Consider the following 17,744-nt stretch of genomic DNA (forward strand, 5'->3'; position numbering starts at 1 on the left):
ATTTGGTTTATTTGTTCTGTGGCTTTTGTTAATTACTGGAGTTTGGAAATGGTTCATAGTAGTTGTTTTGCCCATATTTTTATTGTTTCAGAGAGGGAGATCATCAGGTTCCTCACTGCCATGTTGGAAGTCAGTTCCTCAGAATAACTCTTTTCATCTTCATGAAGAGTTTTGAGTCACAGTGGTGTTTCTTCCCATTTCAACCAAGTGAACCATGTTCCAGGGATGAAACAGTCTATTCAAGATCATGTGGCTTGATTATAACATAGAATTTAACCCAAGTCTTTTTCTCCTTTTTCCTAGTACTATATTCTTTCTACCATATCACAGTTGATTCACTTTATTACCAGTTACTTAAATCTTAGATGCCATGACCTGAAAGGGATCTCAGAGGAGACCAGCTTCTTTTATAGGGGAAGAAACTGCACTCAAAAGTGGTTAAGTGTCTTGCTCAAGATTTCATTGCTAGCCACCCTAACACACTGGCTTTGTACATTATGCCCCAATTGAATGGTTGGTTAATTAAGGTGCTTTTTAGGAGTCTAAGGGTCAATTATTACCTTCAAATCAGTTCTTTATTCTGATTTGAGCCTCAGAACAGCCCCACACATTTCATTTATCTAAAATGGTGATGCTCTATTTAGCCACATGGTATATTATTAGCTTTCTCTTGCTCTGTAACAAATTATCACGAATTGAGTAGCATAAAGCATTACCCTTTTATTAACTCATAATTCTGTAGTTGGATTACGGGCATGGCATTATTAGGTTGTTTCTTCAACTCCACACGGCCAAAATCAAAGTGATGAAAGGGTGCATTCTCATCTGCAGCATGGGGTACTCTTCCAAGTTCATTCAGGTTGTTGGTTGATTTTAGTTCCTTGCCATTGTAGCAATCAAGACCCTGTTCTCTTATTGGCTTTCAGATGTGGGCTGCTTTCTGCTCCTTGAAGCTGCTCTCAGTTCTTACCCCAAAGCCATCAGTGAAGGCTCTCCCTGTCACTGAATCCCTCCTATACTTTTAGTCTCTGTGGGAAGAGCTGAATCCTTTCTAAGGATAGATTCACCTGATTAGCTCAGGCTTACCCAGGGTAATAGCCTTTCTAAAATCAATTCAGTTGGAGTCTCAGTTACATCTGCAGATCTCTTCATAGCAGCATGTGAATTACTGTTTGACTGAATAACTGGGAGAAAAAAATGCATGTACCCAAGGAGTGGAAATCTTGGGAACTGTCTTGGATTTTTAACATAGTAGATATACCTTCTTTTCTTTTAGAACAGTCTGGTTCTGCTTTCAAAGAATAATACTTAGGCCCATATGCGTTCACCTGATGCACACCTTGGAATTTTTGTTTCCTGTTAAATTTTTTTATTTTAATTCCAGTTAGTTAACGTATAGTGTAATACTAGTCTCAGGTGTATAATATAGTGATGAAACACTTCCAAAGAACACCCAGTGCTCATCCCTACAAGTGCCCTCCTTAACTCCTTGATCCCCATCACCTATTTCACCCATCCCCCCACCCACTGCTCCTCTGGTAACCATCAGTATGTTCCCTATAGTTAAGAGTCTGTTTCTCGGTTTGCTTATCACTTTTTTCCCCCTTTGCTCATTTGTTTCTTCAGTTCTGGGTATAACTGAAGTCATATTTGCCTTTCTCTGACTTATTTTGCTTAGCGTAATACTCACTAGCTCCATTCACATGATTGCAAATAGCAAGATTTCATTATTTTTTATGACTGAGTAATATTCCATGATTGTGTGTGTGTATAATTTTATATATTATATTTTATATATTATATATTTTTATATTATATATTAATATATATAATATATAGTAACTTCTTAATCCATTAATTAGTCAATGGAAATTTGGGCTGTTTCCATAATTTGGCTATTGTGGAGCTGCTGTAAACATCAGGGTGCATGTATCCCTTTGAGTTACTATTATTGGATTCTTTGGGTGAATACTTAGTATACCTAGTAGTGAATTACTGGATCTGAGGATGGTTCTATTTTTAACTTTGTGAGGAGCCTCCATACAATTTGCCAGCGTGGCTGCACCAGTTTGCATTCCCACCAGCAGTGTAAGAAGATTGCCCTTTCTCCACATCCTCACCAACATCTGTTGTTTCTTGTGTTGATTTTAGCCATTCTGATAGCACATTCCTTGAAACTTACTATGCTTAGATATCATTGAGTTTAAGAAAGGAAGCTTAAAGTTCAATCTGGGTTTGATATTAGTAGACCAGAGAATCTGTGTATCAATAAGGACACATAGGTAAAGTATAAAATAAAGCATATATATTATTTTTATTATATACCATAAATATTTTAATATATATTTTCCCCACTTTAAATACAGTCAAATTTAAGCCATTGCTTTATAGTGGTTTGTTAAATACTAGTTGATGAATAAACAAAAAAAAATCATCCCCACCACACAAATTTATGTTTTCTAATGAATTTCCCTCATGAAACTATAGTTGAAAATAATACACAAAGATGTTCAAAAAAATAATATACTATTCCAGGTAACCGTTATGACCTGAGTCACATTTAACACAAAAGCCCTGGACAGTTGACTTTCTAGCAGTCCAAGGTAAATTATTATGTTTAATTAAACAATACAGTATGACAGGTTGACTATAATGAGACCATTTTCTCTTCAAAGATATTGAAATGCATGAATTATTTCCAGGGAGAACTAAAAAATCACATTACAGAGGACATTTTTCTTTGTCACTGGAAGATAATGAAGTTTGAAGTTCTCAAATCGCTGAACAGTAGGTTTGGTTGACGAGTATGTTTCTGACACTTCACTTTAATCTTTTTCTTCAGAAGTTCCAAAAGCCAATGACTATTTTCTTTTCATTTCAGCATTTGTTATACTTATTTTTGCCGTGTAATGTTGCAAAGTTTATGAGGATAGCACAACTAAGGATGGATATCTGCATCTCATACCTTTGTTTCCACTAGTTATAAATTTCTCCCGCTTTCAATAAGGAAACCAAAAGAATGGTAGTAGCCAAATAATATTACAGAAAGCCCCCTTCTGAAATTTAATTTTGCTTTTATAAAGGTTGTTTTTCATAATTACATATACATCTAGCCAAGGGATTTTAAATGTGAAATGGTGTTCTTCAATCAGTATCTGAATACTGGTTGACCAAGATTAGCTGGGGGAACAGGAACTCTTCATGAAATGCCATTGAAAGTTAACTTCTCATCTTTATTCTTTTAGAGACTGAATTTAAACTTAAGTTGACTGCAGAAAGTCTGTTCTATTATTGAGATAGGTTCATGAACTCAACTAAGTGTTCTACCTCTGAAAATGCATAATCCTGTAATGACTCCTTTTATCTTAAGTAATGAACATCTGTATATGAATTCCTGAGGAATTTGCACCTTTCTGGGAAAGTGATGGTCACTTCCAGAGTAGTTTATGACCAGTCCTGAAGTCTCTAGGACTCTGGAGTCTTGAAAGTTGTCCAGAAGCAATTTAAAACTCAATAACATTGAGGACATGTATTTATAGACTATAAAATACATACGGTATCACTCTTTTGAGATAATTGGATAAACCAACACATGCATTGAATATACTCGGCTATGCTTATTTCTCTTTTAGAGGGCTTAAAGAACAGTTTTAGTCTCACAGGATTCTGTCAGATCTTCTTTGTCAACCTCCCAGCCAAAGGTAGTCGTCTGCTACTTTCCAGGCATTCTGTTTGAGACTATCTACCAGTAGGACACATCATACCTTATATTAAGCCCACTCTATTACTAGTCAACTGCTGTTATTAAAATAGTTTCTATTAAATTTAACCAATATGTGACTCCTAGTTTAGGGCATGATCTATTAGGCTATCTGGAATCACATGTAGTTAATTAAATCTGTCAAATATTTGCAAAATGATAACATATTAAATATTCGTCCTCTTTTATTTCTAACTATCAAAGCAGTGAATCTTATTCAAGTTTCTTTTATTATTTGTAGGACACCCAAATAAAAATGAGCAGTATTTATTGAGAATCTACTCTGGTAAAATTGGTGTAATGGAAAGTGGAGTAATTAAAAGGATGGATAAAATAGTATGGCCATATTCAAGGAACTTAAAATACATTCAGTAATGTATCTTATCCCTACTCTGTTATTTAAAATAATATATTTTTAAGCGGGACAAGAAAGTTTAGGTGATGACTCAAGCCCAGTAGGGTCTCTGGTACCCTTAGGTTACACTGAAATCTAATGCATATATACAGATATTGTGTGGTTTAAAGAGCTGCTTACTACACTGGGATTAATATTTAAAAAAAAAAAAAACTGCCTACAAATTTCTAAGCTACTTTCTGTTCGTGAAGAATCAGGCATCTTCTTTCCCCAAGGCCAACTTTTCAGCTTTCATAGAAGATGCTATTACCATTGTGAGTTTTGAATTAAATAGTGTATTTCTTCTGAAGAGTTTAACCACTCTAGATAGTAATTCTAGCCACCTTTGTAATAAAAGTACCACATATGTAGGCAGAATCATGTAACAGTTATGATTACTTGGGAGAACACCAGAAGAAGAACATCATAATGCTTACATTTCAAGTAGCAAAATTGAGGAATTTTGATGTTTATTATAAGAAGATACATTCATGTAGGAGATTATATTCATTGTGGTTTCGTCAACTTCACATTTTAAAGTTTTGTGCGAATTGTCTTTTTTATAAATGTGTCCTTTGCCAAGGCTTGAATTAGTACGTGTAAAACAATATTCAGATTGAAATTCAGTGTACTCTCTCCAGAAAAATCAGTACCTCAATTTAGTCACTAAATTAATTAATTCATGCAGTGCTGAGCAGTATACTAATGATACAAAAATGAGAGAGAGAGAGAAAGTTCACTGTTTCGTAAGAGACTCAGGGAGGTAAAATAACCACACGAAAAACATTTCAGTTAGCACTGTAAGATACATGAAAGCTGTACCAGTGTCTCCACTCTTGTCAGGGAACACATCTCAGAGAAAGAAACAGAAGGTGTAGGATGACCGTGGATTTGCCAGGGAGGATGGACACCAAGTCATGTGTGCGCAGCAAGCGTGAGTATCTTTTTTAAACATTCTTCACACACAGTAGATTTCAGTAGAAATGTTCAGTGAATACATGGTTTCCAGGCAATGAAAATGGCAAATGGCAAGGCATGGACGTGTGAAACAGTTTGACAGAATCTTGAAACTGAAATTAGCCAAGTATATAGAGATAATGCTGAGGAGGTAGGCAGGGACTTCAATATGGAGAGTTTTACATGTTCTATAGGATTTTTCTTTTAAAGGTTTTCACCATATGTTACCTCCTCAGGCAATTCAACTTTATTTTTTAACATGTAATTCATATACAAATTTTAGAAGCCTATCTTTCTGCTCTTCTAAGAACGAAATAGAGGAAGGCAGGAGTGGGGGAGGGAGGGAGGGAAGCAAAATATAAAATAGTGTTTGTGATAGAGATTGGCCCAGAAATTGCATACCAGGGTTGAAACCAAGAAATAGTTTGTGGAAATTTTCATTTTTACAGAATTTCAAATACTGTCCCCTAACCATGTCCCCTCCCCCCCCCCCCCCCAGTACACATACATATGTATCCTAGGTAAACAAACAAAAGAACAACAACAAAAAAACTGTACTTACCACGAAACTCCATCTTTGGGGTGGTATCCTAATGCTGCTTTGGTTTCATCTTGCCCCAGGAAAATTGCCACCCCCAAAATCAGTTCTATGTGGAAAATCTGGAGCTGCCCTATTGAAATATAGGGCCAGTAAACTAGTACAGATGTGTGTGTGTGTGTGTGTGTGTGTGTGTGTGTGCGCTTTTCTTTCTTATGTACATAGTACCAAAATAATAGACATGCTAGTTTTCAAAATCTTAGGAATGTTGGTGACAAAATACTCAAAAGTAAAACTTTAAATCTTAATTCATAGTAAAAATTCAGTTCATCTGCCCCTGGTTGGAGAATCATTTAAAAAAAGCAACAACAAATTTCACAGTAGAGTTTTTTCAAAAAAAAATTATCACTACTTAGATTGAGAAAGAAGTGTCAAAATTTTGCTCCCAAATTAAAGATCTATAAATAACACAATAGACCCTTTATTTTAATCATAGACAACTTTTTATTGCCTTTTGCCTGAAATAAAATAAATGTAATAATACAGTGTTACTTGTGGAGATTCTTTGATGTACTCTATGTTTTAAAGCTTAAATAGGAAAGCAAATAAAGCCTTATTATACTCTTTTGTAGAAGATCAAAATTAAGAGCTTAAATCACTTACTCCCCAATTTTCTTGAGAATCTTAAAGATTCCTTTACAGTTACTTGCTTACATAGACAATGATAAGGGGTCCCTCAAATGCCATTTGATGATACTGTAGGCACCTAACTCCATAAGTACTTTATAAATTAAGGGTTGATTATTTGCTTTGTGAAAGAATTCTTCCCTTCACAAGGAATTCTCCAGAGGATTTCTTTAATTAGCTAGCTCCCTAAGTGCGTGTAAAATAGGGAGAGAGAGTAAGGTTTTAAATCCCAGAGCTCCTTGTAGATTATCCTGTTTCTGTCTTTAACTCTTTTGGATTAAGCATTGTCTTTATGCAGATCTCTTGGCCTGATCCATTACCGAATTCAAGTGCATAAAGACCCCCAGAACGTTATGCTAGGCTCTGGGTTGCATCGTGGAGTGCACAAGGAGGAGTGAGGCCTGTATGTGCAGTCAGAGAACAAACAGGGACACCACTACCACCATCCCCCTTTCAGGAGGCCTCGGCCAGCTCTTTGGCAACAGAATAATGCAGAGATTGAGGAATTCATAGGTGTTTATTGTGCACCATTTCTGTTGGCAGAGGAAGAGGCAGTTAACTCAGAGGAGAAATCTTTAGTTTTAATGGTAGACATCATAAAGAGATGGGGTATGCAGTTTTCTAAAAAGAAATGCATGGGGGAAAATGTCAGGATCATTATGAATCGTGGGGTGTTCTCTGACAGAACAGAGTTTAACTGGACTAAGGGGCAGAAGAGCCTTACGAGTGACACTATGTGATTAGATGAGGAAGGTAAAGGAATGATGATGTGGCTTGGGGTCCAATGAGAAAGGACCTTGAATGTACTGCTAAGGAGACTGCATTTTGCTTTATAGGGAGTGAAAACCATTAAACTTTTTCAATAACTGAATATTGTGACTATATTGTTTTTCTGACCAAAACTTGCAACAGAGTGTAGGAGGGATTTGAGGACAGAGAGAAGCAAAGCCAGGGAGACCAGACAGAAAGTTTCATAAAAGTCCATCTGAAAGACCATAAAGACTTGAACTGTGCTAGCAGCTTTGGAAAGGGAAGAGAAGGAACAGACTGAAATGTTGTATGGGGAGGACAATTCCAGAATTTGCAAAACAACTAGATAGAGATTGTGAATGAGAGGGAAGAGACGCTTGTGTCTTCTAGTCCTCACCACAGGGTGACTGGCAATACCATAAGCCAGAAAACGGACTAGAGCAGGAGGAGAATTTAATTTTTTCTGTGTTTAGCAAAAAGTTTTGTGTTTCTGGCCATTTGTTGATCTATTCCTTCTATTTTACATTGTGATAATTCTAAGGAAAATGGTAGAGATATTTTGTTAAAAATTGTGAATTTTAAAAAATTTAAGTATGAATTCAAGTATAAATACACTATTTCGCGTAATTATAGTGTTTTTGCAGTAGTCATTTTGTATTGAGACCAAACAGAAAAGTATGTTTGAGAAATGTTTTTAAAGCTGTACCCAATACCATTTCTACAAAAATGCAATACAGATGCATTTTTATGCACTTTTTGTTTCACAAAATGAATTTTGTTTTTGACGTACTAAAAAAATCTAAAACAAATCATGATCTACAAGTAATTTCACTTACTCCTCTCTGGTCTTGACTACGTACTCAAGGTTTCTCTTCCCCCTGGGAGATAAATAAATACTGTATTACAAAAGTCAGTCATCTGGTTCTATTAATTTAATTGAATTTTGGAGTTGGAAAAGTCATTGTAAAATTTCTCTTTTTTGCCTGTCACCTGCTCTCATCACTTCACTGACTTTAACAAAGAAAATGCAAACCTAAGTCTTAATACATGTTAATGTTATCAGCAGAAGTCATCTAGACCCTGGACCCTAGATTCTAGTGGAACAGGCCATTGATCTGTTATTTTTAGATGAAAGATTGTATGCTATATACTAAAAGGTATGTGAGTAAACTTATAATTACATCTGACTAAACTTATGAAAGATTTTCAAAGACATAAACATCTACATCTTAAAAAGTTGATGCTCACATTTAGTCATTCTATCTTATAGTTTAAAGTTTTTGAAGAAGTGACAAAATGTGAGGCTGAATGGCATATTTTTTTTATGAAAATGGGCATAGGGCAAAATAGGAAAAAATACAGTAAAGATAAATGCTAGGAAGTAATAATGGACATTCAGGTATTACTACATTAGAATGTATGGTGGACATTGTTGAAGATTCAGTGTTTTTGTCCTTACTTTCTAGATGTTCTTTTAGTTGAAGAATATATTGAAATGATAATTTAGTACCTTTGTGCCATAGGGAAATATATTGATGTGGGAATTGGTGAGGTCAAAGAGAAGGTCGAGTTCTCCCTCAAACCTGTCAAAGCCTTTCTATAAATAGTTTGCAATTTCTCGAATATATTTGGAAGTATTTTATACTGAACAAACTGTCACCCTTTTCTTTCACCCTATAAAGCGGTAAATGTTCACACAGAAAAAAAAGAAATCCTGTCCCCCTCCCAGTATAAGGCACTATTTGCCCCTGAGTACATTGTTGTATTTCCAGTATTTATAACTAAGTCTTCACAGCATATGGTTAATTTAATCTATCTAGCCACATTAGAAAGGTGGGCAGCATCTCTATTCTTGAATAGTTCATCATTTTATCAGGAGAAGCCCTTTATAATCCTAGAAAATAATAACATATGGGCTTAGACTTCACTTAATAGAGAAAAACCTCTTCTTAAAGAGTATTGATTGCCCTGGTCTGATATATTTGCTTTTTTTCTCTCTCTCTCCTCTCTGTTTAAATGACATGGAATTGACACATAACATTGTGTGTAAGTTTAAAGTGTGCAAGGTGTTCATTTGATGCATTTGTATATTGCGTTATATATTGCAATATGATTACCACCATTCTGTCAGCTAACACCTCTAGAATACCACATAATTATTTGTTTCTGTGGTGAGAACACTTAAAATCTAGTCTCTTAGCAACTATGAAGTGTTTAATACTGTATTGGTGACTAAAGCAGTAAAAATGTTAACAATTGAAAGGAATAATCAGTATTAATTTTATTTCATTCTGTATAACTCAATCACTTGTTTGGAATTAAGCAAATAGAAACCTTACTATTTAGATTACAGAGGCTTACATAAATGTTTACCCATGAGAATCATAGTGCCCTTGCAGGGCAACAAGTTGATCTATAGGAGCAGCTGCATAGAGGAACGAAATGGGTAAAGACTGGAGTAAGGCCAGGCTGGAAGATCTGATTCTGCCCGTTCCTAGCTGTGTAACATTGGGCCAGTCAGTGTTTCTGATCTTTTAAATTTGTGAGTAAGGAACCCTGGGATGAATTCATCCTGTAACTTTTCAGTAATGTCAGTGATCAGTGTAATTTTCAAAAATCAGTTACTTTTATTTCCCTTTAACTTCCCTTTGACTTGGGGAGACACAAGTTGAAAGTCAACTTTGATGCATATCTGCTCTATAGCAGACAGAGTGAGCTGCTTCTGAAAGCAGAAGCTGTACTTACTTTGAAGGTGAAAGTATTATTTCCTTAGGGTGGCTTCATGGGTTGATGGACTGTTGTCCTCAGTGGCTCCACTCCGGAGGAGAGAATAATACTTAGAGAGTAAAGCAAGTTTCTCTGTGTTCATACATTTCCTGCTGTCATCAGTATACAAAGGGAAAAAAAGGTGACTTTGTTCTTGAGTATAATCATTACACTATTTCACCTAATTACACTGTTTCTGCAGTAGTCATTTTGTATTGAGACCAAACAAAAGTATGTTTGAGAAGTGTTTTTAAAGTTGTACTCATACCACTTATTTAAAAAGGCAATATGATTGCTTTTTTTGTGTGTGTGGTTTTTGTTTCACAGAATGAATGGACTCTGAGATTTGGCCTTATTTCTTGACATACTTTTAAATTTATTTCATCTTGCCAACATCCTCAAACAATCGGTGCATTAAGACTATGCATATTCAGGGGCACCCGGGTGACTCAATTGGTTGAGTGTCTGACTCTTGATTTGAGCTTAGGTCATGATGTCACAGTGGTGAGCCTGAGCCCTGCATCAGGCTCTGCACAGAGTGTGGAGGAAATGGTGGGGAGATGTCCTCAGAGGAGGTGAGCACCAAGGAAGTCACATATTCTCAGCTTTGGTTTCCAATGTGAATAAAGGGAAAGCATTTAAATGGTCTTGGTGGTCTCAAACTATGAATGTCTCTTCAAATATCTTAACAGAGAATACACTGGATATGATAGAATATTTTGCTACATGAAAAATGTGTCTTTATTGTTGTTTTACTCTAGTAAAGACTAAATTTCTATTTCCAAAATTAGAAACAAAGAAGTCTCTTGTTTTTTCTCTAAATGTGTCTTTACAGGAAGAACACAGATTTTCTGAATATGAATAAATAAAAGTAAACATTTTAATTTTTATGTAATACATCTTTTATCCTATTTGGAGAGGAAGGGCATGCTCTCAGAGGACAAAGGATTATAGCCTTCACCAAAAAGAAATGATATTTTGACAGCTGACTTTTCCCCAAGGAATATCATAACTGGTCTGAGAGAGTTAACACTACTAAGTGTGAAGAACATAATTTGTGGGGCCCAGTGCAAAGTGCAAATGAAAGGGGCTTTGTTCAAAAGGCAAGGAAAATGTGAAAGGTTCCAAAATACACATGGTTTTCTTCCATGGGCTTTCAACTTATCAAGGTGATTTTATTTGTTAAAGTCATTATATATAAAGAAAAAATAAATTATTAGAATGATTTTTACTGTTTATATTGTGCAGTGCCTGTTTTAAATATAAAAATAAGAACATTTGCCAACTATGCACATCACTAAAATGTATAATTTGCATTTTGTAGCTTATATGGGCATGTGTATTTCATTCTTACCAGAAAAATGAAAATGCCACATAAAACAATGTCTACTGTTTTTATTTCACATAGTGAATATAGCTTATATATCTACAGACTACCAACACTGTTTTACCTTCAACTTATTGATGAGTAAGGAAAAACCCAAAGAAAAAGGGACTGTGGTTTTTCCTCTTCCCACATCCTTCTTAAAAAAAAAAAAAAAAAAAAAAAAAAAAAAAAAAAAAACAAAAACACGACTTTTTTTTAATGTTTATTTTTGAGAGAGAGAGTGAAAGTGAGGGAGGGACAGAGAGAGAGACAGACAGACAGACAGACAGAAATAGAATCTGAAACAGGCTCCAGTCTGTGAGCTGTCAGCACAGAGCCTGATGTGGGGTTTGAACTCTAAACAGCAAGATCATGACCTGAGCCAAAGTCGGATGCTTAACTGACTGAGCCACCCAGGCGCCCCCTTCCCACATTGTCCTTTGTCATCACTTTCAACATTAGTGGATGGCTAATATAAGGGAAAAGTGTAAGAGTGGACATGATAGGGTTTCTTGGCCATTCAAGTTTCTTACAAACGAGTTTTCTTCATTGGAATTAAGTTTTAGTTGTAATGGAAAGGTAGTCCATCGTAGATGTAATATCTATATTTTGGATTCACTTTGAGTGTTTCTGAACTCCCAGGCATCATGGGCCTGCTGGAATTCTGTGCTCAAGGGGCATTGGATACACTATTTTTGAATGGGAAGTCAAGAGCTGGCAGACATGTGTAGTGTGAGTAGCTCATCTGCATAAGTGCATGTCTATTATACCATTGGATTTCACTTAAAAAAATTCAGGCTCAGAAGAATTTTAGTGTGGAAACAGCTGAGCATTAAACCAAGGGCTGTACCCTTCCAAGCATGAGGCCCTGTACGATTACATTGCTCATATGCCCATGAAGCTATCCCTGGTACAGAAAGAGTGATGACTCCTAATGTTTGTCCTCTTCCCTCAGGCTTCCCCTGGGATAGGGCCACAGGTCTGAGACAATTGCAGGACTAACTGAGTAAACATGCCCTTAACAAATGCAGCGAGACACTGAGGGGATGTGCTGCCCATGTGAATCTTTAATCACACCCTTGCATTTCACATTAGCATTTGAGCCTAGATTCAAACTGCTGCTTAATAATCAGTTTAAAAATTGTCCTACTTTTAACGTAAAGCCTATAGAGCTAATCAACTTAGGGATAGTGTGGTTTTCAAAAGGATTTGATGTTGCCATATAGAATCTTCTTGGAAGGATCCAGGCTGCAAAATCAGATATTCTCAGGAGTGCTGAGAAAACACATGCTCCTACATTGTGCCCTCCTTTCCCCAGTCTTCCCTTGGATCTCCTTGCTGCTTTCCATCTGCCTGCTGACCTCCAGCTTTCCAGACCTGTGGCCTGCTTCCCTGTTACAGTGTGAGTGGCTTAGACTAACTTTCAGCTAACTAACTGTATCAAGAAGTTGTTAAGGGCTTAAAATATCTGACAAGGTTCTTCCTTAGGAATATACATTCTAGCAGAAATTGCCATTATAAATGTAAAATTGCTTCTTTTTTTTTTAAGTTTTTATCTCAATTCCAGTTAGTTAACATACAGTGTAATATCAGTCCTAGGTGTGCAATATAGTGATTCAACATTTCCATACATAAAATTACTTCTAATGGTAGAATTTCACAATTCTGAGAGAGACTTCTAGGGAAGGTCCTTTCAGTAAGAAAAGTATTGTTGTGGTTCCTTTAAATTTCATGAAATGAGAAGAAAAGTGGCAATTTGCATTTCCCATCTTGGTGGCACCAGGCTCAGCAGGTATCATTTGGTATCTTTGCATTCTCTTTGCTGTAATAGATCAACTGTGTATAACCTCTGATATGTATGTCACTTATTACTCCACAGTACTGAAGTTATCATACTTCCTATTGTATACTTTATGCTTTTATACTCAACAGTGTTAGCTAAAATGTACAAGTTAGGTCAACCTTGTCATTCACCCCTTTTTCTTATTACTCAAGAGCAAATACATAGAGAATGGTCACAAAGTGAAGCTTCACTCCGAAAAGATAAATAGTAGAAGGAGATGGGACAAAACTTTTTTTTTTATTATTTTTTATTTTTTTTATTTTAGAGTGTGTGAGTTGGGGAGAGGGTGGGGGTGGGGAGAGAGAATGAATGAATGAATGAATGAATGAATCTGAAGCAGGCTCCATGTTCAACATGGAGCCTGACATGGGTTTCGATCTCATGAACCATGAGATCATGACCTGAGTTGAAATCAAGAGTCTGATGTTTAGCCGACTGAGCCACCCAGGTGTCCCAGAATAAAAACTTTTAGAATGATAACGTGGATACCCTTAACACAGTATTAAGTCTCAAAATATAATTTGTATATGAAATTTGAAACTCCCATCAAGGTGATTCAAAACTTGTAGAAGGGAGTTCAAGAAACATTGATTTTGCATCTCAGTACATCTTCTTTTCTCTTTCTTTTCTTTTCTTTTCTTTTCTTTTCTTTTCTTTTCTTTTCTTTTCTTTTCTTTCCTTCTTTTCTTTTCTTTTCCTTCCTTCCTTCCTTCCTTCCTTCCTTCCTTCCTTCCTTCCTTCCTTCCTTCCTTCCTTCCTTCCTTCCTTGAAACATTTTAAATGAAGCCAAGGTCAAAGGTCTGTGGACTAAAACTTGCAGTTACCAGTTATTGACACTAGATGGTGGTGGTGCATCAGCAAGGTGAAATGTCGCTGGCATCAATTTGCCCTTGGTTTTTACAAATTTAAGGGCTCCTGGAAATACTGGCAGAATTTGATGAATACTTGATGATGAAGGGGATCCTCAGAATGTAAATGAGAAATAAATAAAAAGAATTTTGATAGAATTTTTTTTCTTTTAATCAATGGGAGTAATTTCTCAACTTTTATGGATAAATCATGTTTAGGGTATCTTTGATTTCTAATTTCCATATCCTTAGAGCAAGACCATAAAACAGTGAGATTACAGACTCTTAGATTTTTCTCACTTCTTTCTTTTACTCTTGTTTTTCCAGCACATTATTTGCCTTTAAAAAAAGGCATTCAAGAGATTCCCCTTATTTTCAAAGAAACAACAAATCAGTTATTCCTTAAAAATTTAGTACATGTCTCCTATGTGTCAGGCATTGCTCGAGGGGCTGGGGATACAGTAGTAAATTCAATGATAAAAATCTCTCCATTTGTGGAATTTAGATTGCGATTTCAATTCTTTTTCTTTCGCATTTGTATTTCACTGGCTTACACAATATGTCATTAATTTGTAGAATAATGACAATAGGTAGACCACATGCAACATATATGAGGGAGTGTACCCAGGGGACACTGCTGGGTATAGAATTGAACTATTGGGAGCAGAAGTGTTAAGAGGGTATTAGTCATGAAAGTTCATCATGTGGAGCCTATGGGCATTGTTTTCATGGGTGGAAGGAGAGCTTCTGCCTATTCATCTTGTTAGTGGATCAGAGCTGGGAAATGTAGTCCGCAGACCCCAGTGTGTCCCTGAGACTCCTTCATGGGTCTTCAGGCTTAAAATTATTTTTATAATATTAATAAGGTATTATTTGCCATTTTCACTTTGCTACCACATTCACTGATGATGCAAAAGTAAGGTAAAGCTGTTAGCTTGTTGACATGAATCAAGGGAACAGCACCGACATGTACTAGTGGTCCTTATATTGTTTACTGCTATACACTCTCACTTAACAATATCTTTGATTAAGTAGTTCCAATGGTTAATTTTTACTAAAAGTGCTTAATGCTCTGTGTGATGAAATGAAAAATCCACATACAGCCCTTGCGCTACGTACCAGAGTAGAGCGGCCGTCATTAGGGAAAGAGCTTAGGGACTGTATGGCCTGTGAGCTGAGCTTTCTGGTTTTTTCATGGAATACCGTTTTACTTAAAAGAATATTGACAGAAAAGTTACTCAGACATGGCTATTAGGCCATTTTCTCAAAAGTGAATGAAGGAAGTCTGTCACTTCAAGGACAACTCATAGTATTTGTTATCAGAGATAAACTGTGAGCTTTCATATGAAAATTGTAATTTTTCAGAAACCTACATTAACTATCATGAGCTTCTTAGCTGCCTCATATTGATGCTTTAATACTGTGTAATGAAGTGTGTAACCATACAAAATTGGCATAAGTCAGAGTCATAGTATTTTCCAGATGACGAAGGTATCATGTTACAAATTCAGGCATGGGTAAAAATTCACTGAAAATGCAATGTAAACCGAGGGTTTTCATGGAACAGAGTAGGAAAGCTTATCAGTAGGTTTCAGATTCCATGTTGCAACTAACCTTTAGGAAACTACCACTTGTTGAGTTTTGTCATAATATCAAAGAAGCATATCCAAAATAGGCTGAAAAGTTCCAAATAGTCTTCCCTCATCCATTTGCATCCAACTTACCTCTGTGTGAGTCCAGATTGTTTTCAGATTTTAACAAAAACAACACATTTCAACAGATTGAAAACAGAAGTAGATACAATACTATAGCTGTCTTCTAGTAAGTAGTAATTTGCAAAAATGTAAAACAATGCCATTTGTCTTACTAATTGTTTTGTTTTGAAAAATATTTTTTTATGAAACGTTATTTGTGCTAACATTCATGAGTTATTGGGTTTAAGCAAATTACTAAGTTAATATTTAAATAATTTCTAATTTAGTCGATGGTCAGTATAAATGACATGCATAAGCAAGAACTTTTGGGGTCTTCAGTAATTTTAAGAATGTAGAGTGTTCCTCAGATCAAAAAGTTTGAGAACCACTGAGATATGCTACAAAAGTCAGTTAATAATTTTATCACATATGTAACAGGGATTATGATAAATACAAAATTTCTGTTGCAGGCTACAGTATTCTCAAACTATTTTCTGCATCTGAAAATATATAATTTGGGGGCTCACCCCTCCTGAGGCATTCAGGACTCTTAATCTTGAGTAGAGAAAATGAATCTACCATTAAAAAAGCTTTTTTTAATGTTTATTATTGAGAGAGACACAGAGACAGAGTGTGAGTGGGGGGGTGGGCGGAGAGCGAGGGAGACACAGAATCTGAAGCAGGTTCCAGGCTCTGAGCTGTCAGCGCAGAGCTGGACATGGGGCTTGAACTCATGAACCGTGACATCATGACCTGAGCCAAAGTCGGACGCTTAACCGACTAAGCCACCAAGGCGCCCTAAGGATCTACCATTTGTAAAACACACTTGAGGTAATTCTAGATTATGAAATAATAGATATTTAAATATTAATCTTGTAAAATAACTTATTAATTCAGAAACAATGCGTATCTAACATTTTGAAAATCCAAATTAACTAAAATAATAATAATCACATATAAATCCCTTTTCCAGGATCTCATTATTTAGAAGTTAAGTATCTATTATTAACATCCGACTATAGTTTCAGCTTTGGATTTGTGTGTTTCTGTGTTTTTTAAAAATAAAACAATAAGGTGTACTTTGCTTTTGATCACTTAACAACATTTAATGAACATTTTTCTTGACATTAACAGTCTTCGTAAACATGTGATTCCTAAACCGGGCTATTTCAGAATTACCTTTGTGGGGCCGGGGGAGGGCAGGAATTAAAAATACTGCATGTGCCTCCTGTCTAGAAATTCTGATTTCATGTTTTTTTGTTTTTTTTCCCCATGTTTGTTTATTTTGAGAGCGAGAGCCTGGGAGGAGCAGAAAGAGAGGGAGAGAGAATCCCAAGCAGGTTCCTTGCCATCAGCACAGAGCCTGATGTACGGCTCCATCTCATGAAACCGTGAGATCATGACCTGGACTGTAATCAAGAGTTGGGGGCTTAACCTACTGAGCCACCCAGGTGCCCTCTGATTTCATTTTTGAATTTTTTTCTATTGGAACAATCAACCAAAACTGTGGAGTCAAAGGCTCTAAAGCCTTTGTTTATTTTGGAGAGGTCTTTAATATTATCAAATTGCTCTACAGAATAGCTCTATTCTTTTACATTTTCATTAGTGGAGCATGAGAGTGCCAAGAATCTCATCAGTGTCAGTGGATATTTCTTCTTTTCAAAAACTTTACCAAGTTGATAGTAGAAAAATGTTGCCTATGTAAGTTTATAATTGTTTGAGTACTAGAAAGGGTTTAATGTGTTTTGTACTTGTTATCCATTTGAATTTTTTTTTTTTTTTTGAATGGCCTCTTCACCTCAAACCTGAACTTTTAAAGGTTGATGTTAAACAGTATGAGTATTACCTTATCAAAATCTTCCCCTGGAGCTCCTGCCAGATAGAGGTTTCAAGGCAGTATGCATTACTGATGTGCCAGTATGGCAATTCTTCCCTTTGTTTTCATTGGCCCTGAACCTAGCAGCGTAACATCATTTCTTTGCTAAATTTTAGACACTGAAAGAGGCGTGTTAAGAATTGAGTTTATATCTTCACCCCAGGCACCATCCTTAGCCCTGCCTTCTACTTAAATATTTAGCAATATGTTTTATTTTGATTAACTCAAAGCACTAGTCATAGATTTAAACATTTCAAGTAAAAAT

General features: G+C 35.9%; 1 long non-coding RNA gene across 7 annotated transcripts in view; it reads right to left on the reverse strand.

The window, feature by feature from the left end:
• Nucleotides 1-6,363: 6,363 nt before the first annotated feature.
• LOC122237849 overlaps nucleotides 6,364-17,744 on the reverse strand; it is an 88,146-nt gene continuing 76,765 nt past the window's right edge. For 5 of the 7 annotated variants that reach the window (XR_006216536.1, XR_006216535.1, XR_006216537.1 and 2 more), the window contains 3 exons: nucleotides 9,832-9,965; nucleotides 7,923-7,964; nucleotides 6,364-6,957 (listed from right to left, as the gene is read on the reverse strand). This is a non-coding gene — a long non-coding RNA (uncharacterized LOC122237849). The remainder of the gene's footprint in view (nucleotides 6,958-7,922; nucleotides 7,965-9,831; nucleotides 9,966-17,744) is intronic. The other 2 variants (XR_006216538.1, XR_006216533.1) reach the window with 1 other exon arrangement.

Source organism: Panthera tigris, chromosome B1 (genome assembly GCF_018350195.1).
Source record: "Panthera tigris isolate Pti1 chromosome B1, P.tigris_Pti1_mat1.1, whole genome shotgun sequence".
Taxonomy (NCBI): domain Eukaryota; kingdom Metazoa; phylum Chordata; class Mammalia; order Carnivora; family Felidae; genus Panthera; species Panthera tigris.